The sequence below is a fragment of the Rhopalosiphum maidis genome, chromosome 3 (genome assembly GCF_003676215.2).
Source record: "Rhopalosiphum maidis isolate BTI-1 chromosome 3, ASM367621v3, whole genome shotgun sequence".
Lineage (NCBI taxonomy): Eukaryota > Metazoa > Arthropoda > Insecta > Hemiptera > Aphididae > Rhopalosiphum > Rhopalosiphum maidis.
This window is the reverse complement of record NC_040879.1, coordinates 59,318,733-59,331,896: the sequence shown is the minus strand read 5'-3', so window position 1 is coordinate 59,331,896 and position 13,164 is coordinate 59,318,733. Positions and strand designations below refer to the sequence as shown.

At 30.4% G+C, this 13,164-nt stretch overlaps 1 protein-coding gene across 1 annotated transcript in view; it reads right to left on the bottom strand.

Moving 5' to 3' along the window:
• Positions 1 to 11,699, bottom strand: part of LOC113556585 — a 113,528-nt gene extending 101,829 nt beyond the window's left edge. Inside the window, exon 1 of the mRNA XM_026961629.1 lies at positions 10,744 to 11,699. The gene's annotated coding sequence lies outside the window, so the exon portion shown is untranslated. The remainder of the gene's footprint in view (positions 1 to 10,743) is intronic.
• Between the last annotated feature and the right edge of the window lie 1,465 nt (positions 11,700 to 13,164).

Sequence of the window (13,164 nt, the reverse complement as noted above, 5' to 3'; positions counted from 1 at the left end):
TAAGAAAAATACAATTCAAGTGTTTATCTTTATGTTTAAAATAATATTATAAAAATAGTTTGATTAAATCCGGATTTTGAAAGTAAAACAAAAATTTAAAAAAAAATCATTATTGGAACATCGCAGTGAGTATACTTATGTTACTAACCTCATTCATTTCAAAAACAACCTATGTAAGGTCGCGTATTTTATACATTTTGTAGTTTTAATTACTGTTTTTAATATTTTTTATATATAGACATTCATCAAACTTTTGGTTTGAACAATGTTCGTTGTAATATTATACCCTAAGTATTATTTTTCTCTGCAGAGATAAAAGTCAATGAGAAGTTTCAAGTACTATGTGTTTAATGTTTTAAACTCAGAATCAGAAATCTGCTTTGTTGATCTTAAAAAAACATTGAATTTACAATTCACATTAAAATAAAATTTGTTTCGAATTAAAATTGTTAGTTGTACAAAATTGTACAGACAATTTCATTTTGGCTAACCTTGACATCATAATGAGATACAACAAAAAATTGTACCAGATACTAAATAATATTACAAAATTATTTTAATTTAATTAACCTAAATAGTTGTACTAATAAAGCAAAAAATAAAACTTAAAAAAATAAAAATATGATTTTAACACAATTTTAATTGAATTATCAACAATTCATTTCCACAGTAACTTAAGCCAAAATCTTATTAAATAATTTAAATCATATTATTTTATAAAGGAAGGCTTGAGTAATTAAATCAATTTATATATATATGTTCAAATTAAATTAATAGTATCCTGCATCCAATCGCCTAAAAAAAAAAAATTATGTATTTTTTAAATATACCGAACTATGTTAAGAGTTACTTTTATAGTAGATCACTATTACAATATTAACATCAATAACTGATGAACGATGAGTATCAGCTACTGAAGTGAAAATTAAACAAGTGAAGATCACAGACAAACTATGTACAAACATAATATTATTATAACTATGAACATGCGTAATTCAACTCAAACAGGTCTGTTTTAAACTCTTATCGCACCGGATCACGTATAGATAGAAGTAGTCGTCAATCAATTTAGTTTCGATAGATACTTGTTTTCTAATTTTTTATTCATCTGAAGACGTTTATAGTTGGAGAATTTCTGAGTAGATTTTTTTTTCGATATCAGAAAGAGCTAATAATGATATAATATCACGCACGTTTCTAAAGTGTCACGGTGGCGGCGTCAATTGGAAAAAAACTTGAAATTAGATCCCGAAATATTTTATTGTTTAAATTAAATGCAAATTGGATTTATGGTGTTATTTTATCTCAACACTGTTGATAATAACATAACCGGAAATTATGTTTTGATTTACCAGTGGAGAATTGATCGGATTATCTTCGTAAAAGATATGTTTTTAAATTTTTTCTCTAATTTAAGCTTTATTATAATAAAAATAATAACTATGAAAGTAAAAAAGTAAAATCAAATTAAGCTGTGTAGTAAAATAAATTTTATAAAATAAAAATAATAACAATCACATTAATTTAATAATCATCAAGTTATGTTAGATTAAAGTAACAAAAAAACAAAATGTTTAAGAGAGACTTAGGTAATCTTTAAGCGGTATCTCCTTGTTAACGCAAATAGACTAAAATAACCAAACTTGAGTTTTCCCAAAATAAATATACTGGGACCCAACTCCACGTACTCAATAAAATACGTCGGGGCCTAATACATACTGTTTTTGAAATTTAAGACCCAACTCATGGTTATCTATTATTTCAGTTGTTAAAAGGGAAGGCATAAGTTTTCATCAGTCCATGTATTTGTAAATAAAAAACCGATCACTTCGCTTTCTTTCCGCCCCACTTACGTTTAACTTATTAGTATAATTCACGTTTTAAATAATTTTAAATTTATTATTAAATTTTTTCAGCATTTTTAAGGTAAATTTGTTAATTAAAAAAAACGACATGGGTCGCTAAATATTTATATTTTTTTTTGTATCATTTAATGGGTTAACAATGCTACCAAAATTGAAATTTTATATTTTATTACCTACATAAAAAATTAATTGATAGTTTTCATTAGTCATCTATAAATAAGAAAATTACACCATAATGTGAATTTTACCCACCAGTTACCGGATCAATAAAGAGGAAGAAGGTTTAAATCCCATGAATCTCTCCACCTTGAGCACCCTACTGGATAGGCAGCAAATAACACCGTGACATAGGGAGGCGCAATTTGTATGCTACTCATACTTGATAATATTGTATATATGCTTGACCACCAATCCCTATGGCATATTGTTAAACGTCTGCAATGTATGAACAAGAACAGAACGCACATAATAGGGCGCAAATATCATATTAATGATATTATTATATGACTTAAACTGGCAAAATTAGTTTCTGTTTGATTGTATGAACCGTCGTTGTTGTCGTCATAAAACCGTCATTGTCTGTTGCCGTTCTACAACTACACACACACACACATACACATAAGAATACCACACCTAACAAGCCTTTGACACGCAATGCAGTTCAAGAGAAATCGTTTTGTACATCGTTATCATTATTATTATTATGATTATTATTATTATTATTAATATAATACGCACAATTGCACACAAATACCTCGAGAGTATGCGATTAACGTTTCAATGTATTGTGCGTTTTCAAATTAAACCGATTAAACTCATATCAAATGTCACGACCGTGGCATATTACGGAGTTTCCAGCGACTTTATTGTTTAGAAATCGTTGAACACTACGGCTGGCATTATTCCGGGTGAGTACGACTACATTATTATGGCTCACTTCGACATGATATAATATTATTATAATGTTCTCAATCTTCAAATATGTATTGAAAATGTGGCGGGTTTAACGGTGAAAATATGAAAATTCGTGAACTGTGCTTACTTATATATATTACTATCAACTTGTATCGAAAACAGAGCGAAAAACGATAATTTTTTTTTTTTAAGAACGACAACTCTCAGCATCGAAGCCATTAGGTTAGGTTATATAATAAATTTGTTTATAATATATACATGTTACTTCAATTAATTTGATCAATCCACTTTACCGGAGGAAGGAGATATTGGGGACTGGTGGGTTTGACCCAAAACGATAATTTATTTAATACATCGATTGCTATCAATAGCCATAATTAGTATCTACATATCAAGCGTGTATTATACATGTTGTCATTTATTTAAATCAGTCGAATGCAAAGTATTTATCGTGAAGAAAGACGAAATCCAAAATAAAAAAGGTGTAAAACCACTCTACTGAACAGTACATGTCGAGAGTAATTCATTAATATTTATTATAGAGCAAGTCACCGTAATGTATGTTACATTTGAATTCAGCAATAAATCATTGAATAGCAGGAAAGGGGATTCTAAGCGAAGACGATCTGAATCCTGTATTATTAATAAATATATTTCTTGAAATCATATCATTTTTATATTGCTATAATGTTATATAAGTAATTTATTTTAATATTCGTTAAATGGTAAATTGATTTATGACTTAAGTCATAATTATTAATTCTAATATTTTCATTATATTATTTTAACTATAATTTTTTTGCAACTCTACTTTACATGGTTTACGGGAAGGCCAGATGCATCATAATGGTCTCTTTTGATTAAATTATTCAAGCGATGCAATTGCTCACATCGTTTTTCATTTATTTAAAAAAATGTTTTCCTCACAGAATGCGTATATTTAGCTAATCAACGTTAAAAAATAAAACAACACACGGAGTACCCAAAAGATCAACATCGAAAATCTCTTTGAAGAGCCTTGCATTTCCAAAAACCTGTCACACTGTAACGCACTATATTATCTTTATATTTACTTTATTTTTATTTGTATCGACCGTATTTACCGGCTATTGTACAAAAAAAAATATGACGTGGGTTAATTACATTATTTTTATTATTAATAACTTCAATATTTCCAATTAATTGTTGTATATCCCGCCAATAGGACTTTTTCACTTGTAAAAAACATATGAATTCTAATGGTGCTAATTTTTGTTCTATAAAATAAACGTAAGCTCTACTGAAATTATTTTTTGACCAATTTTATTGTAAAAATTTAAATCAAAAATACCTTTTATTTATTGTTTTTATAATAACACACATTTTATTTCCAAACAGATTCAATGTCATAGACTGTAATTTCTATTGCTTAAAATATTCAATCATTATTGTTGTGTAGGTTATAATAATAAGCTATACATAATATTATTTTATAAAGTTGGCGTTCTGTTCTTGTTTTAGCATATTAATAAATTCCCCAAACTGTACTTAATCATAATTGACAAATTTGTTCATTTGTTATTGCATGTAAATATAATATATATGTATATTTCAGTATAAATTTGCATAAAAAATTGAATTTCACTTTTTTTTTCATGTATCTATTTCCTAGTAAACCGTGTATTCAACTATGTATAATAAAATTAAGTATTCATATTTTGATCACAGATGTATTTCATCATTTTCATTTATCCACTGATATCTACCTGTATATTATATTTGCTATTATATTATACTTCACTATTTTAGTTTTCACTCTTTCTACTTCGTAGTTATTGCTTTACTATTAATATTTTCGCTTTTTACTAAACAATTATAAATATTACATATTACGAAAATGGTTATTTACAAGAATAAAAAGCGGGGAAACACTTTACAACCAAATAATATTTATGAATTTTGTAATTTAGTTTTGCATATTATTTTTTCTAAAAATTTTCTTTCAATATAAATATTGCTAAAAATAAAGCTGTATGATTACTATTTAGATTTTAAAATTTTATAAACGGCTACTTACCAAATTAATTCATAGTTTAATGTTATATGATTGAATTATAATCGATCGGGGTAATTTATCTAAAAATATTTATTTAAAATCAAAAAAGTAGTCCTAACCTTTATTAGTTATATTTTTATCAAGTTCTTTGATATGTTTATCAACGAGGCTATTTTCTTAAATCCACAATTGTAAGCTAGAACTTAAGAGATTTTCATAAATTTTTTGTTTTGAACAACCCATTTGCCAACTTATACCGAGAAAGAAGTAACTATTGTTGAATTCCAAGATAACAAAAACAACAAAGAATTAAAATTTAATTTAATATAAGAAATACGATTCTACACGAATAAAATGTTTGGTTCTTTTATATAAAGGTTTTATTAAGACTCATTTTAAAAAGTATTAAAGTTTTCATAAATATTTTTTAAACGTAATTTTAAGTCACCACAATACCAGATATTTTTGAAAATAGATTATATTTTTTAATATTTTCTATCGCTTTAATGGTATACGTTCTTCGATTTTTTTTTTTTTTTATTCATATCAATCATTATTTTTTATGATATTTATAATGTAATATACTTATAAAATTTCGAATGAGTAGTTCAGTAAGTAGTCAAGAACTTGAAAAGGTATTTAAACTTCAGAAAATTTAAGAAAAATATTTCTAAAACAAGAAAATGAATATATTTTCAAGTAAGTTCAAAAGAATCGGCTTGTAAATCATAACATATCTTTATCACTGTTACCCTTAATAATATATATTATGGAATATACCGTTTGTTAACTATTACCTTGTAGCTTGATGTTCTTAACGTATATCTAACTTATTAACACGTTATTTTTTCCATTACCTAATTTACTCTCCTTATCGCTAATTTAAAATTTTAATTTTATTGTCAAATAACTGCTTTATTTTTGTAAAACATTACATTTTGGCATATATATACTGTTGTTGTTATAGAGAAAATATTTATATGGATACACATGAAAATTGCACAAATTCCACAATTCCACGACACGCAAAACATTTGCTTTGCTTGTGAACCATAGAAATAATTCTTGCGCGTAGACATCGTAGACATTCTTTCCCAGACTTAGATAATAAGCAATATTCGTTTTTTATTTACGAAATAATAAACTCTAAACAAGTTTTTTACACATTATAATTAATTTTTTTTTAATCAATTCATACAAAATGCAAAAACTTAGTACTTTAGGGCTACTAAAAGTTAGCCCCAGAGAAAAAATCATTATCTTCCTGTAGTTTATAAAAAAAATACTAAAACTTCAACAGACAGTTAAGTGATATTCGAAAGTTTTGGAAAGCTTTTACTGATTCAAAATTATTTTTTAAAAAAAATACACACAATAGCAAAACCATTAGTTTATTTTTAATTCTTGCTATTCTGAAGTATTTTCTATTTTTCTGTAATGTAAATTGTACGTTACATTAGGTAGTTAATTTCGGTAAAAAAACTACGGCTGAAATATTATATAGGTAGGTATAAATATAATTTAATGAAATCATACTTAATCACATAATAATATTAAATTATATTAAATAAGACTACTTACAACACTCGTACAGCAAGCATATCAATAATTTTAATATTTGACGAGCGACGGACTGACCTGTTTTAATGACCTTTTCTCTTAATTACTCGTTCCTTAGGTATTGTTTTAACTACCAATATACTTTTGATTTTGTGTTCATACTTTTATTGAATTTAATTATTGCGCTTTGATACAGATGTGAATATTCAGTTACAAAAATAACTAAATTAAGCTACTTTTTTCTATTCAACTTGTAACTTTGGCCAAATTAAAAAGAAAGAAAAGAAACCGATAAACTTAAACTTATATTTACATTTTTCTATATAATCTTAACTAGACAAACTGAAAAAAATTACTGTCTAGCCCAAACTTGGTTAATAATTACTAAATTTTATTTCGTTTATCCCCTATAAGACCTTAGGCATAGGACAAGTAAACACGGATTTCCGTTAGCTACATCAAAAATTCAGGGAGGGGCGGTACGACATATTATAATGTCCTCTGGCTTAAGTCCGTACATATTTCAAAAAACGGATCTTGCTAAATAACCAGCGGATTATCTCGTCGGTAATCGGTAAAATAATATTAACAAAACTATTGCTAATTGATGGCAGCACAAACACTTTATCGTCGTATTATAATGTTATATTATTATGTACGCTGCTCTGCACAATTAACGTGCAGCTGCAAGTCGTGAATATATTTACATTTAATACGAGATTATCACTCCGTACGGCGTACGCAATTAGTTTGGGCCTCGCGCAGTCTGTTGTTTATACACTGCCCACGCCAATATCAAACACGATAATATTATTTACATTAATCATTATTGTTATTATATTTACGTCTTGTCACGTCGGTCGTGTCACCTCGCGCGTGAATCGCATTGAATTTCCAAACACTACACCCTAAACCACTGGATTTAGAAACAAAATAGAAGACTGCCGGATTACGTGCGGCCCAGTTCATGACAGGAGTGCGTGATATTTCAATAATATATTAATATAACATCAAAATATATAACACACAATAATTATTAACATTAAATCTTTGGTCTTATAAATATGTTAAATGAAGATGAGAACTGGGTATTAACTAGGTAGTTAAGAGTTACACCTGCAAGCTGCAGGTTACATAGTTGGTTGCTTTTTTTTAACTCTTAAATTCGACTAATATTAGTAAATAATTTAATCAATTTAATGAATGTAAATTTATACCTAAAAGCTAAATTTCCCTATGTATAATGTAATGTCTTATAAAATGTATTTATTTTTTATGCATTTTTCTTTCAGCTGTAGAGATTCTGGCGGTATAATGGTTTGGTGGATTGTGGAAACTTTTAAATTAAAATTTAATACAATATTATTAATTGTTTTTTCAATTTAAATAATATTGTATAGGTAATGACTATTTAGAACCCTTAGAAAGTTCAAATTGAAAAAACTTTGATGTGTCTATAAACATAACATATTTGAATAATACAAAACAAAAATAATGGTAGTATCGTCAATGAACACTATAGTAGACAACAAAAAAACATTTTTTTTTTTTTATGTGATAAATTGTGATTTTGCTTAAAAGTTATAAATAAGCAACACTACTTGGCTTATTTTCAATATAATATGACATGTTAATCAATTTTAATTTTTACATCAATTTTCGTCAAAGCCTTATATACCAAAACTTTGTACATAATATTCGAAGGATTTTCTACTGCGTTTATACGAACGGTATAGCGTAACACGATTATATTATTATAGATCAGCGGCTCTTAACCTTTTAACATTCGAGTACCAGCTACACATTTTAAAAATTTTCACCTGCTACTTAACTTAGTAAGTAAATTTTGTTTTTTCTCATAAAAAAAATATATACATTATCGATTATGTATGGAACGTTTTATTAGAATTGATTAGAAACTATTTGCGTTTTTTCTTCAAATATCACCTTTGAGCTTTCTGTGTACCACTATGGTACGTGTACCATAAGTTGAAAAATATTATTATAGATAGATTAATATATAACTATATAAGAAGTAATTACACAATAATATAAATAATATATTAATATAAAACTAATATTATAATTCGTATAAACGGGTGTGCCTAATGTGTTTGGTTACACCCGAAACGGAATAAACCGGCGTTATTTCTTGAAAACCACTACGCAAGTGCAGTGATTTTGGACAGACAAAACAAAGTGAAAGGATAAATTCTATCTATCTGCACCATCTGGTTTCAATGGTGATGATCAAAATGGAAAAATCTAATTTTCATCAAACGCTTATTGATTAGGTAAATACTTTGCTTAAATTATCCAATTACCTTAAATACTACGATAACGTAATAAATACCTATTACCTATTACCAATTTGAAACACAAATGACACTTTAAAACGTTTATTTTAATTCATCGATCAAATCAGAAAATAAGTTAAACGGTGGTTTTAATATTAGATAGGTTACATATATAATATATTATACAGCCAAGTTACGATAACTCATAGTTGAAGGGAAATAAAAATTCGCTTCAAGATATCTAACTCCAATTCATATTAATTTATATTTTAATACAAATTTTTTATTTATTTTTTATTTTTAATAAAAAAAATTCTAGTTGTCAAGTTTTTCGAGTTATCGCGACTGGACTGTATATATTATAACTTCTATATGAATTATATGATGTATAAAAATAGAAATATTACGGCCAAATAACGTATTATTTTTATTTAAGTTTTGGAGAAAAGTGGCATAACTGTCGCTTTTGTATTTGGCCTTCTACCAGTCAATAGGAACGACATTACTAATATGAAACCGTAACAACATTCAGCAGGGCTCAAATTTTATAGTAAATGCATATTTTGTAGAATGTTTCAAAAATAGACAAATACTTGTACGTTTTAAGTTTGTTTTATGACTCAAAAAATGTAAATCAAATTGTATTTTACACGTTTTATACCGGTTTAGAGTTAAAGGGCATATTTTGACTTTTTCTATACTTACTTAATAACAGTTTTACGATATCAACAATTATTTTAACGGTTTACTTAACCTAAATGATTATACTTTATTTTTTTGTTTTTAGCAATGAGTATGTATTAATTATCACGAAAAATAAGCGGTTAATCGTGAAAAACTGGAAAAAGTACAGTAGTAAAATTTTTATTTGTCATAATTTTACGTGTTTAAAAAATATGTTTCATCGTGTGTAAAACAATGTAAAAACCATTTTTTTTTTTTTAATTGATTTTATAACTACCTAATTTTTGTAATTAATCAAAAAAAATAATAATTTAAAACAATAAAAATCTTTTTATCATATTTTACTTATTATTATGACATATAATAAAGTATATTTGAGTACTTTTTAATGCTATACAATTCGAGCTCTGCTAATAAACATCATTAGTGTTGCTTAAAGTCTTTAGTTATCAAATTTATTCAATTTCAATACAGATGACATGATTTAAAATCTATTTTTTAGTTTTTTTTAGATACCGATATGCTGGAAGAATATGGTATGCAGTAATAATTATGCTTAAAAATATTTGCTACAAGTGTTTCTAACATTAAATATTATTCTCGATAAAAACTATAAAGATTAGTGTTTAAATTGATTTTTAAAATTATATATTATTATCATTATTATTATTATTATTGCAATGATAATAATATTATCCTACACAAATGTTTGAACAAACAGCATTTTAGAAGTGCTTTTCAGAAGCTATTCAGTTAACATGATATCTACAAAAATAAAGAGGCGTTTATACTATTTATAAATTACAATTTCATCCTTAAACCTTAATGTTTTTATAAAAAACTTTAGCCTTGACACCAAAGCTAAAATAAAACTCGATATAAACATATTTTTGATTTTGGAGAAAAGCGTTGTAATTCGATTGGTCGTTTATACTTTTTACCAGTCGATAATAATATTATTATGTCGTCCACATAAAAAAAACCTCCTGTACATGACAAATGTGCGATTATGACGTTTTGGAGTCCCTTTAAATTTGAAAAAAAATCAACTATCACCTTATCTTCATCGTAATCTTGATGAAAAATAATAAATTAAACCTCCTACACGTTATATATACGACAATAATATTATTGTCATTCAAAAAACCTCTTATGTGACAAAACATTGACAATTTAAACGATATTTCCGGAAATATCAAATTTTGATTTTTGATTTTTTTCAAAACAAATTTAATTAATTTAACTTTAAAATCTGTTTTCGTAAATCGTTGACGATATTTTTTTCAAACATCATCCGTCTTAAGCTCACGGGAGGTTTTTTTGATGAGTTGTCGACGTTATAGTATTATATTATTATGTCATTACGGTTATTATAAAACGGACTCACTTCGGCAAACGATTTTTTTGTATACTCGTTGAGGGCGGACTGTCCACTCGCCCAGCAGATAGTCGATGGTCGACGGTTCGCCGCCGCCGCCGCCGGACGCGGCCACGTCGTACAGCCACTTTAACACGTTGTTCGTCCAGCGGACAGCGTCCTGGTCATTGCCGGTGGCCGCGGGCGGCGTTCGGCGTTGGTGCTGCGTATTGTGGTGGTGACTGTGGACAGCCTGCTGCTGTTCCGACGAGAACTGCCTTGCTGGCGGCCGCGGCGGCCGGTACGGCGGACAGACCGGCGGCCACGCCAGCCACGGCCGCTGACGTGCGGCCCGTCTTGGAGCCCAGCCGTTTGCGGGCCACGGGCGGCGTGGGGGGCACGACCCGATGGTGGTGCAGCTGCGACGGTTTCCGGTCGCCGGAGGCCGCCGCTTCCGGTTCCGCGCCGGCCGCGGCGGCTGTTCGGGCGGTAATAGATTTGCGGCCGGCGTACTGGGCGATCCGACCATAGGCGAACTTGCCGACGGCCAGCGCGGCAAAACCGACGAGCGCCCAGCAGAACAAGTACATGATCAGCGTGTCCATGGTCTTGCTACCATCGCTTTCGAAACTGCATATGAGATCGTCGATGGTGTCGGCGAGATCACCCATGTCGAGCCATGGCGTGCGGTCCTCGACGGGTGGAGCGATATGTGGATGCGCGGCGGGTCGTCCTAACCTAACCTAACCAAACGGGTCGTCCGATGACCGCGACGGTTTTACGGTTTCGTTCCGAAACACGCCCAGTCCGATATTACGTATAACGATACTGTGGTGATATTATTATATATAGTGGCTGTTGAGTAAATAGCCGTCGTGACGGTTTTCTGACTACTACTGTTGTAGCGGCGCGCCGCGTTCGTAGGATCGTTGTTTCGCGTCCGGCGGATCGTTTCGCGTTCGACGGACCGTTTCGCAGCCGGCGGATCGCGCGTCGACGCTGGCGCGCAGCGGTCCCGGCGGCGTCGCGCTCCGGCACGTTAAAAATAGAAACGCGTGTCCGCTGCCGCCGCTGCGTTCGTCCGGTCGTGTTGGCTGCACCGGCTCCGACGACGACAAGTCAGCAGCTATTGCTCTCTGCAGACGACCGCGGTATAGGATTACAAATATTATTTTTTCCCGTTCCTCCCGACTTTCCGCCGCTGCCCAGCCCGCGTAGTGGCACTCTTCGTTTTCTCGCCGCACCAGTAGAAATAATGCCAACGCGTAGCGACCGACAATATTATTATTATTATTATTATTATTACACTCACTCACGCGGTGCAGTATATATTGTTGTTATTAAAAATAAAAACCGACCCGCGCGTGCGCGTCCACGGGGTACCTTAACCGTATCCGTATACCGCATTTAAAAATAAAGACGAGTTCACAGCTGGTCGGTCGTGCTGTGTCCCGACGACGCGTCCAAAAGTCCAGCAGCAATTCTTGAAATTTCTCGGTTTGTTCAGTATTTAAAATTCTTAAGGTGCAAACCACTGATTGTATAACAGTTTTTACATTTAAAAAAAAATTTAGGACCCTCCCCCCTTTAAAAAATTCCTGGACACGCTAAGCTTGACGCAACACGAGCGACGACGTAGCTGCGTATACCACCGACACGTGGTCATACTTCGATGGGCTAGTCGGATTCTGCACGAATCTCCGTAGTTGCTTGTCGCCCGCGAAGACGTCTAAACGTATATTTAGTCAAAGATAAACAGGATAATCAATAGCGTGATTGTAGAGAGTGCAAGAGTAGTCAAAGTCTCTCTCCCCACTTCCTATCAGAGACATGCCAACAGTAGAAATCTTTAAGTATTCAAAAATAGAAAATAATATACAACACAGACACACAGTTATGACATAAAGTACATAGTTTATTTCACGGTTTTCCTGCTGACATATTATATACAACGTAATCGTATTATCTATCAATTCTGGGATACAAAGTAACCTAATAATATTTTATTTCATAAACCTTGTACGATTATCATCGCACTAATATTTTTCTTCAAACCTGTTGTACCACCATATTTTTAATAACAAGCTATTGTGTAAGTACTTAATATTATTTTACGTAATAATTATCTAAGATTTATTTCAATAAATTAGTTTTAAGACCTCTACAAAAACAAACATAATAATATGATTACGATTTTGGTAAAAAAATTATTCTGCTCCCTAGCTTTTACCCAGTTACACCATTGAAAATAATAATATGACTTCATAAGATTTATCTGTGTACGTGGATAAAAAAAAATATGGTCTAAGTATAAATTGTCTGGATATAGATAAAAGCTTTATAATCAACACTAAATATTAATAACCAATCTGAATCGAGACTAGAAAGTAGAAAGCCAAGTCAATCTTCAAGTTGCAATCGTGATAATAATACTAGCCGGCGCGGTTTGAA